We start from the raw sequence: 11,435 nt of genomic DNA, 5'->3' as shown, positions 1-11,435 counted from the left end.
CCGCACGCCAGGCTGACGCTCTACCATTGAGCCAACCGGCCAGGGCTAGAAATCTTACCACACACATTTTTTTTTTTTTTGTATTTTTCTGAAGCTGGAAACGGGGAGAGACAGTCAGACAGACTCCCGCATGCGCCCGACCAGGATCCACCCGGCACGCCCACCAGGGACGCTCTGCCCACCAGGGGGCGATGCTCTGCCCCTCCGGGGCGTCGCTCTGCCACAACCAGAGCCACTCGAGCGCCTGGGGCAGAGGCCAAGGAGCCATCCCCAGCGCCTGGCCATCTTTGCTCCAATGGAGCCTTGGCTGCAGGAGGGGAAGAGAGAGACAGAGAGGAAGGGGGGTGGGGTGGAGAAGCAAATGGGCGCTTCTCCTATGTGCCCTGGCCGGGAATCGAACTCGGGTCCCCCGCACGCCAGGCCGATGCTCTACCGCTGAGCCAACCGGCCAGGGCCTCTTACCACACACATTTGATGTGAAAAATTACTCTAGAAAGTGTAAAAATGTTTTAAAGATCCCCAAAAGAAACTAATATGCAATATAAGAAATAGCTTGAGCTGAGTATGACTCTTCCCCCCAAAAACGGAATGCAGCTGGGAAAAAATAAAAGAATTCTTAGGGGATGACACTTAAAGAATTCTCAATCAAGCTGCCTAATTTCAATGACATGGTATTATATTTACTTTATGCACAATACTTCTACAAAATGTCCTAGAATCACCAGACCCCTTAAAATTTTTTTAATTCAGTTAAAGGTGGGGAGGCAAAGACAGACTCCCGCATGCACCCCGACTGGGATCCACCTAGCAAACCAACCAAGGGATAATGCTCTGCCCATCTGGGGCATTGCTCCATTGCTCAGCAACTGAGCCCTTCTTAGTGCCTGAGGTGGAGGCCATGGAGCCATCCTCAGTGTTCTGGCCACCAACTTACTTCAACTGAGCCATAGCTGCAGGAGGGGGAGGGAGGGAGGGAGGGAGGGAGGGAGGGAGGGAGGGAGAGAGAGAGAAGAGAGAGAGAGAGATGGAGGGGTGGAGAAGCAGATGGGTGTTTCTCCTGTGTACCCTGACTGGGAATCAAACATAGGAAATTCACATGCCGGGCTGACACTCTATCACTGAGCCAACTGGCCAGGGCCCCCTTAAATTTATTGACTCAGAACTTCTGGGGCTGAGAAATGTAAATCTTTCACAATTTTCTTCAGAGATTCATATCTACACTAAAATGTGAGACCAAATGTATATCTGTTCCTAAAGGGAATTATCATATATACAATCATAAAATACATCTCACATTACTTTTTAATTTTTAGGAACAACCTCTAAGTAGGGAATGAAACTAATTTAACTATAGGTACAGAACAAAATGTAATGTTATAAATCATGACAACACAAAAAATATAGTGCTATCAAATTTAAGAAGTAAAAAGGGGAGAAAAGGTAGAAGGAAATGAATTTGCTCTAGTTTATATGATTTTAAATTATAGTGGAAGTCTCTCAAGAAAAATGACTGATACCAGGGCTGGGGCAAGAAAGTACAAGGTGATTCTAGAACTTCTTGTGCTAGAAAGTAAGAAAGTGCTCAAAAATAAATAGTAACTAACGTGTCAAGAACATAATCCTATCAATGCTACATTATTTTTGAGTGGGAGAATTTTATTGTGGTGATAAAGAATGTCCTGACCCTGGCCAGTGGCTCAGTGGATAGAGCATCAGCCTAGAGTATGGATGTCCTGGCTTTGATTCCCAGTCAGGGCACACAGGAGAAGCAAACATCTGCTTCTCCCCTTCCCTCCCCTTTCTCTCCCTCTTCCCCTCCCACAACCAGAGGCTTGATTGGTTCGAGCATGGCCCCAGGTACTGAGGATAGCTCAGTTGGTCCAAGTGTGTCAGCTTCAGGTGCTAAAGCTAGCTTGGTACTCTACCATCAGCCCTAGATAGGTTTGCCAGGTGAATCTTGGTCAGGGATTATGCAGGAATCTGTCTCACTATCTCCCCTCCTCTCACTTAAAAAAAGAAAAGGAATGTCCTTATTCTTTGGGACATGCATGTTGAGGTATTTTGGGGAATGATAGCATTATATCTATAATTATTCCTCAAATGGTTCAGCAAAAAGGGGATATGAATATTATATAATAAGAGAAAACTAAATATGGCAGGCTGTTGCAGTTGATAAATCTAAGTGAATTCTTCTTGCAACTTCTCTGTAACTTTGAAATTTTTCAAAATCAAAAGTTGGGGAAAGGAATACATAACATCTATTATGGTAATTAACATAAAAAATAAAAATAAAGATTGCTGAAAGTGGTTATCTTTGTTTTTTTTTTTTTTTTTTTAAAAGATTTTTTTATTTATTCATTATAGAGAGGGGGGAGAGAGAGAGAGTGAAAGAAGGGGGGAGGAGCAGGAAGCATCAACTCCCATATGTGCCTTGACCAGGCAAGCCCAGGGTTTTGAACCGGCAACCTCAGTGTTTCCAGGTTGACGCCTTACCCACTGCGCCACCACAGGTCAGGCGAAAGTGGTTATCTTTGGGAGTAACACTGAAGTGAGTAGAAAAAGAGACTGCCAGTTTTCATTTTTCAGTTTCTGAAAATTTTTGGATTTTGCCGCATTTCTATATTATTTCTATGATTTTTAAAACTATGTTAATTAATAAAACAAAATATGTACAACAGAGGTTGGTCTGAAGATGGTAAACTTGCATCCATTGAGGCCTCTTCTTTTCAGAAAAGGATTAATAAATATCATGTTTCGTGCCCATTAATGCTCATCGAGTCTTTAGCCCTGTTAATGACTGTGAGGTTCTTAGAGCTCAGCCAAGCTCGCTCAGTCTCCTTTCTCCTCAACAATAGCATTTTTTTTTGTATTTTTCTGAAGCTGAAAACGGGGAGAGACAGTGAGACAGACTCCCGCATGCACCCAACCGGGATCCACCCGGCACTCCCACCAGGGGCTACGCTCTGCCCACCAGGGGGCGATGCTCTGCCCCTCCGGGGCATCGCTCTGCCGAGACCAGAGCCACTCTAGTGCCTGGGGCAGAGGCCAAGGAGCCATCCTCAGCGCCCAGGCCATCTTTGCCCCAATGGAGCCTTGGCTGCGGGAGGGGAAGAGAGAGACAGAGAGGAAGGAGGGGGGGTGGAGAAGCAAATGGGCGCTTCTCTTATGTGCCCTGGCCGAGAATCGAACCCGGGTCCACCGCACGCCAGGCCGACGCTCTACCGCTGAGCCAACAGGCCAGGGCCAACAATAGCATTTTATTAAAAGACATTGCATTCTTTTTCTAAATATCCCTAAAAGAAAAAATATTGCTAAGAACATTAAATATCACTAATATGAAGACATACGAAGATGAAAATGTCCTTCAAAAATTGATGAAAATAAAATGAGTAGAATTATATTTTAATTTTTATGTCCCATTATGCCCTATACTTTTTGCCAGGAAGTTTCTGTCAACCTACCTAGCCCCTATTTTAGTCTACAGAATAATTAAGGAACCTATAAAGTTTCACATTTTATTCTATCTTTGAATTCACTTCAATCAGTGAGAGGAAATGACTTGCCCAAACCATGCTGCTTATTATTGACAAATACTTAATCGGAAACCAGGCCTTTTTCCATATAACCCAGTGGTCCCCAACCTTTTTTGAGCCACAGACCGGTTTAATGTCAGAAAATATCATATTTTCACGGACCGGCCTTTAGGGTGGGACGGATAAATGTATCACATGACTGAGACAAGCGTCAAGAGTGAGTCTTAGACGGATATAACAGAGGGAATCTGGTCATTTTTTAAAAATAAAACATTGTTCAGACTTAAATATAAATACAATGGAAATAATGTAAGTTATTTATTCTTTCTCTGTGACCGGTACCAAATGGCCCACAGACCAGTACCAGTCCACGGCCCAGGGTTTGGGGACCACTGATTATAACCTAATAGTGTGAATACAGACAGGTTACTTACCATATTCTGGCCTCCATTTTCTTACCTATGAAATGAGGTAATAGTTTTAGATTAACATAAAATCAATCCCCAGAATTGCTGATCGTAGCCAAGTATTGCAGTTGAAGAAATGAAAATCCAGCAAAGCTCTGCAACTTGGGAAGTTTCACCCTGCAAAACAACCTTGATCTTTGCATATACACTTGTTTTATACAGTAGCCTCCCTTATCCACAGTTTCACTTTCCATAGTTTCAGTGACTTCAAACAGTTTCCCCAACCATTGACATCATTTGTTCCTGACATCCAGCCATTGACATGTCATGGCTCAATGATCCAGGATCAGCCGGAAGTAGATGAGCCTCTTTCTGACAAATCATCAGGTTTGTAGTAGCCTAACCCTGCATCACAATGCCCAAGTCACTGATCCCACTTCATCTCATCACATAGGCATTTTATCATGTCACATCATCACAAGAAGGGTGAGTACGGTACAATAGACATTTTGAGAGGGACTAGTCACATAATTTTTATTACGGTATGTTGTTACAATTGTTCCATTTTATTATTGTTGTTGTTAGTCTCTTATAGTGCCTAATTTATAAATTAAAATTTATCATAGGTATGTATGTGTAGAAAATAAACATAGTATATATAGGGTTTGGTATCATCCACAGTTTCAGGCATCCACTGGGGGTCTTGGAATGTATTCCCCCACAGTTAAGGGAGGACTACTATATTCTGACTCATCTGAACAGACTTCATCTTAATGTAGCCAAGGATCACTGATATGACAGCCTCAGAAATCTAGCAGCAGGGATTTCATATATGTATACACACACATATATATAACATATATATATAATACATAAATAATATATGTAATATATATCTTTTTTTTTTGCATTTTTCCAAAGCTGGAAACGGGGAGGCAGTCAGACAGACTCCCGCATGCGCCCGACCGGGATCCACCCGGCATGCCCACCAGGGGGCAATGCTCTGCCCCTCTGGGGCGTTGCTCTGTTGCATCCAGAGCCATCCTAGTGCCTGAGGCAGAGGCCACAGAGCCATCCTCAGCGCCCTGACCATCTTTGGTCCAATGGAGCCTCGGCTGCGGGAGGGGAAGAGAGAGACAGAGAGGAAGAAGGGGGGAGGGGTGGAGAAGCAGATGGGCGCTTCTCCGGTGTGCCCTGGCCAGGAATCGAACCCGGGACTCCTTCACGCCAGGCCGACGCTCTACCACTGAGCCAACCAGCCAGGACCTGTAATATATATCTTTATATATTATTAGTTAGTAAAAACAAAGCATTTCATTGTTCTTATGTCAAAAGGCAAGCTTCTGCAGGACAAGGGAGTTCTGACCGCAGAGAGGAAGCCCCTACTTGCCAGCTATGAGCGGGTTCCTCAGGACCACAATGACCAAATCCGCACAGGAACCTCTTGGAGAATTTGCATCCCTGTTGACTGCCTTGGACTTCGTCTTGCCCTTGCACCTCTTGGGGACCTTGGTCCACATGTCCTTCACATTCTCCAGTCCCATGCTGCAGTGCCTGTCAAAAGCCTGGACAACAGTCCAGGAGTTTGTTGTGACAGTTGATGAGCACCTGGGTGTTGTTTGACGGACGATGTGGGCATGGAGAGCGGGCTGTGTTAAACTCCTCCTCCTCCTGCTTCTGTGGCTCCCCTGGGGTCATCTCAATCTTGGGCTAATTGAGGAGGCTCATGGTGGTGGTGGCTGTGTTCTCAAAATATTCCTGTCCAAAATATATTTTTAAATGGTTTTACAAAAGACAACATATACTGTAAGATTTTTGGAGGGGATGTGTGTGTGTGTGTGTGTGTGTGTGTGTGTGTGTGTTTCCCCTTTCTTAAGTAAGAAGCAGGGAGGCAGAGAGACAGACTCCAGCATGTATCCTGACAGGGATCTACTGAGAAAGTCCCCTACCTGCAATGCTCTGCCCATCTGGGACTGTTGCTCTGTTGCTCAGTAACTGAGCTACTTTAGCGCCTGAAGTGAAGCCATGGAGTCATTCTCAGTGTCCAGGGCCAACTCGCTCCAACCAAGCCATGGCTGTGGGAGGGGAAGAGAGAGAAAAAGAGAAAGAAGGGGAGGGGAGGGGTGGAGAAGCAGATGGTCACTTCTTCTGTGTGTCCTGACCAGGAATCAAACCTGGGACATTCACATTGGTTGGCCAATGCTCTACCACTGAGCCAACCAGCCAGGGCCCAGGGGTGTTTTTTAATTTTGTATTTATTGATTGATTTTAGAGAGAGAGAAACATCAATTTGATGTTCCACTTTAGCTATGCATTCATTGGTTTCTTCTCGTATGTGCCCTGACAGGGATCCAACCTGCAACCTTTGCATATATCAAGACGACACTCTAACCAACTGAGCTACCTGGGCTTTGGTGTTTTCAGTAACACTAATTAGGGGTTATAAAGACATTAAAAGAAAACATTCATTGCAAATAAACTTCTATTTAAGAAGAAATAACTACCCAAATTGTTGTAATTTGCTTCTATCCATTTTATATGTAAATATGATATATTCTTGTTTTTAATTGGAATCACTTGGCATATATTATTTTATATTTTGCTTTTCTCTCTTAATTTTATCTTGAGAACCATGTAATTAGAGTCTTTAAAAACATTAAGACTCCATTAAATGAATGTAGTATAAATTATTTAACACTTTACCAATTATTGAATGATAAGTTGTACATTTTTTATTATAAAAAATTATGCTGTGTCTGACCAGGCGGTGGCGCAGTGGATAGAGCATCGGACTGGGATGCCGAGGACCCAGGTTCGAGACCCCGAGATTGCCAGCTTGAGCGCGGGCTCATCTGGTTTGAGCAAAAAGCTCACCAGCTTGGACCCAAGATCACTGGCCCGAGCAAGGGGTTATTCGGTCTGCTGAAGGCCCGCGGTCAAGGCACATATGAGAAAGCAATTAATGAACAACTAAGGGGTTGCAATGTGCAATGAAAAACTAATGATTGATGCTTCTCATCTCTCCGTTCCTATCTGTCTGTCTCTGTCTATCCCTCTCTCTCTGACTCTCTCTCTGTCTCTGTAAAATAATTTAAAAAAAAAAAGATGCTGTGATCATGTGGTTCCTAAAGTAGGACTTGAAAATAGTGGTTACAAATAAAGTGAACTATTCAACAACTGCTGTCAAGACAATAATTAGCCATCTGTATAAAAACTGAGTTGGCTCCATTGCTCATTTTATACCAGTATATATTCCAAATGGCTCAAAGACTGAAATTTTAAAATATAAAATCATAAAAGTTTAAGGTAAGAAATATCAGAAACATGCTTTATAATCTTGGAGAGAAGACCTTTCTAATTATGACCAAAAATTCAGGATACATAATATTAAGAGTTGATAAATTCAGTCATATAAAAATAAAATCTTCACAGCAATAAAAGTCACAAACAAGTGACAAATTGGAAAAAGTGCCTGACCTGTGGTGGCGCAGTGGATAAAGCGTTGACCTGGAAATGCTGAGGTTGCCGGTTCAAAACCCTGGGCTTGCCTGGTCAAGGCACATATGGGAGTTGATGCTTCCAGCTCCTCCCCCTTTCTCTCTCCCTGTTTCTCTCTCCTCTCTTTCCCTCTCTGTCTCTCTCTCTCCCTCTCTCTCTCCTCTCTAAAATGAATAAATAAATAAATAAGTAAAATTAAAAAAACAAATTGGAAAAAGAAACTTGCAACACACATCACAAAGGATTACTCTTTCTCTAATATGTAAATATCTCCTACAAATCATTAAGAGCCTAACAAGAAATACAAATAAATGATATGTTTACAGACAAGAAAATACAATGTCTCTAACATAAAAAATATGTTCAGGCCCTGGCCGGTTGGCTCAGTGGTAGAGCGTCAGCCTGGCATGCAGAGGTCCTGGGTTGGATCCCCGGCCAGGGCACACAGGAGAGGCACCCATCTGCTTCTCCACCCCTCCCCTTCTCCTTCCTCTCTGTCTCTCTCTTCCCCTCCTGCAGCAGAGGTTCCACTGGAGCAAGGATGGCCCGGGCACTGGGGCTCGGCCTCTGCCCCAGGCGCTAGAGTGGCTCTGGTCGCAGCAGAGCGACCCCCCCCTCCGGAGGGGCAGAGCATCGCCCCCTGGTGGGCGTGCCGGATGGATCCCGGTCGGGCGAATGCGGGAGTCTATCTGACTGTCTCTCCCCGTTTCCGGCTTCAGAAAATACAGGGGAAAAAAAGAAAAAAAAAAAATGTTCAGCCTCCCTCATAATGAGAAAAATTCTAACTAAAATAATACTGAGATAAAAATTTTCATCTACCAGTTTGAGAAAAATCTAAAAGTTTAATATGACCCTTGGTGGCACAGTGGATAAAGTGTCGACCTGGAATACTGAGGTTGCCAGTTTGAAACCTGGGCTTGCCCGGTCAAGGCACATAGGGGAATTGATGCTTCCTACTCCTCCCCCCCTTCTCTCTCTCCTCTCTAAAATAAATAAATAAAATCTTTTAGCCTGACCAGGTGGCGGTGCAGTGAATAGATCACCGAACTGGGACATAGAGGACCCAGGTTCCAAACTTCAAGGTCGCTGGCTTGAGTACAGGCTCATCCTGCTTGAGCATGGATTCACCAGCTTGAGTGTGGGGTCACTGGCTTGAGCATGGGATTGTAGACATGACCCCCATGGACACTGGCTTGAGCTTGGGTTGCTGGCTTAAAGCCCAAGGTCACTGGCTTGAGCAAGGGGTCACTCAGCCTGCTGTAGCCCCCCAGTCAAGGCACATATGAGAAAACAATCAATGAACAACTAAGGTGCCGCAACGAAGAAATGATGTTTCTTATCTCTCTCCCTTCTTGTCTGTCTGTCCCTATCTGTCCCTGTCTCTGTCTCTGTTGCAAAAAAAAAATTTTTTTTAACAATCTCTGTAAAGGACAATTGTTCAGTATCTATTATCAATGCATAGATCCTTTATCCAACAATCCATTTTCAGAAATTTACCCTAGAGATCCACTTGTAGATACATAATGTGAGATATATATAAGGTTGCTCAATGTAGTTAGTTTGTAATAGGAAAAGAATGGTGAAAACCTAAATGTCTGTCAATAGGAGGCTTATTAAATATGATACATAGAATGGAACACTCTAACTGTAAAAAAAAATGAGAAACCTCTGTGGACTGATATGGGAATATCTCAAAAATATATTGTTAAGTAAAAATTAATAAAGCAGCCTGACCAGGCAGTGGCGCAGTGGATAGAGCATCAAACTGGGATGCGGAGGACTCAGGTTTGAGACCCCAAGGTCGCCAGTTTGAGCACGGGCTCATCTGGTTTGAGCAAAGCTCACCCAAAGTCGCTGGCTTGAGCAAGGGGTTACTCAGTCTGCTGTAGCCTCCCGGTCAAGGCACATATGAGAAAGCAATCAATGAACAACTAAAGTGTCACAACGAAAAACTGATGATTGATGCTTCTCATCTCTCTTCATTCCTGTCTGTCCCTATCTATCCCTCTCTGACTCTCAATCTGTCTCTGGAAAAAATAAAATAAATAAAAATAAAAAAACCTTTAAAAATTAATAAAGCAAGGCACAGAACAGCTAGGTCTGCCACAACAGATGCTAAAATTTGTACAAAAAGGGTATGTATATTTGTATTGGATTTTATAGGCATAAAAACTCTCTGGAGCAATAGTAAGAAACGATTAACTAGGACTCCTATTGAGAGGGTGGGAACTGGGTGGACAGGGTTGGGAAGGAATGTTTTCACTGTACACCTTTCTATGCTTTTTGGTGTTTTAATTACTTGAAGGTATTACTCATTCAATCCTGGACAAATAACTGTTAACATGTCTGTGTAACCCCCACCAAAAAAAACTGGAAAGCAAGAAAATGCTAATATACATATTGCAAAAATAGCTTTCAAAACAGTAAACAGAAAAATGAGCAAAGGATATAAAAAGATTTTTTTTAAATCTCAATAAAATATTGTTTTATGTTTAATCTTAGCAAACAAATGCAGATTAAGTTAACATTTTTTTTTTAATCCTCCACATTAGGCAAAGATTTTTTAAAATAATAATATCCAATAGTAGTATGGGGTAAAAGCACAAACTGGCATTCTTGGTGGGATAAAAATGGGCACAATTTCTTCAGAGGGCAATTCAGTAATATGTATCAAAAGCCTCAAAATTACTCATAACCTTCGGCAAAGTAATTCTACAACTAAAAAAGTCTTGTGTGATAATCACCCCAATCAGAACAAAGGCACCGCCTGCAATGCGCCCAATGTGGTGTGACACCATTTAGTGCAGCCTCGAACCTGCCTTAGCAGAGGTGGTGAATGTGACCTGGGTGGTGGTCGTAGGGCTTCCCTTGGCAGGTCTCTCAGCAGGTGCTGGGAACACTAGCTGACTCCAAGCAGTCAGGGCTCTTTCCTGTTTGTGGATGACCTACTGTAAACCAGGAAGCGGAGCGAAAGAATCACGCTTTACTGCCACCTAGTGCTCTTCAGGTAATTGCACCCAGTGGGGAGGAAAACTGTCTCCTTCACTGAGTAACTTAGCACTGAGGGACCTCTCCTCTTTTTTTTTTTTTTTTTTTTTTTGTATTTTTTCTTAAGTGAGAAGTGGGGAAACAGATAGACTCTAGCATGCGCCCGACCGCGATCCACCCGGTATGCCCACTAGGGGGCGATGCTCTGCCCACCTGAGGTGTTGCTCCGTTGCAACAGGAGCCACCCTAACGCCTGAGGCAGAAGCCATAGTGCCATCCTCAGCTCCCAGGGCCTAAGGGAGGGGAAGAGAGAGAGAGAGAGAGATAGAGAGAAGATAGAGTGGGAAAGGTGGAGAAGCAGATGGTTGCTTCTGTGTGCCCTGCCCGGGGAATCAAACCCAGGACTTCCACATACCAGGCCGACGCTCTACCACTGAGCCAACTGGCCAGGGCTCCTCTGTTTTTATTTAACAAACACTAATAAAACATTTAGTATGTCTCAGACATTGTGCTCAGCATTTACTAACATTCCCTCTTAATCCTCATAAGATGAAATAGGTAGTTTTATCATCCTCATTTTACAAATAAGAAACTTAGGTAAAGGCCCTGGCCGGTTGGCTCAGTGGTAGAGCATCGGCCCGGCGTGCAGAAGTCCTGGGTTCAATTCCCAGCCAGGGCACACAGGAGAAGCACCCATCTGCTTCTCCACCCCTCCCCCTCTCCTTCCTCTCTGTCTCTCTCTTCCCCTCCCGCAGGGAGGCTCCATTGGAGCAAAGATGGCCCGGGCGCTGGGGATGGCTCTTTGGCCTCTGTCCCAGGCACTAGAGTGGCTCTGGTCGCAACAGAGTGACACCCCGGAGGGGCAGAGCATCATCCCCTGGTGGGCAGAGCGTCGCCCCCTGGTGGGCGTGCCGGGTGGATCCCAGTCAGAGGCATGCGGGAGTCTGTCTGACTGTCTCTTCCCGTTTCCAGCTTCAGAAAAATACAAAAAAAAAAAGAAACTAAGGTA

General features: G+C 43.9%; 1 pseudogene; it reads right to left on the bottom strand.

Moving 5' to 3' along the window:
- Nucleotides 1–5,114: 5,114 nt before the first annotated feature.
- On the bottom strand, nt 5,115–5,929 carry LOC136335223 (small nuclear ribonucleoprotein Sm D2 pseudogene; annotated as a pseudogene).
- Nucleotides 5,930–11,435: the final 5,506 nt, after the last annotated feature.

This window comes from Saccopteryx bilineata, chromosome 4, assembly GCF_036850765.1.
Source record: "Saccopteryx bilineata isolate mSacBil1 chromosome 4, mSacBil1_pri_phased_curated, whole genome shotgun sequence".
NCBI lineage: Eukaryota > Metazoa > Chordata > Mammalia > Chiroptera > Emballonuridae > Saccopteryx > Saccopteryx bilineata.
This window is presented reverse-complemented; position numbering and strand designations above follow the sequence as displayed.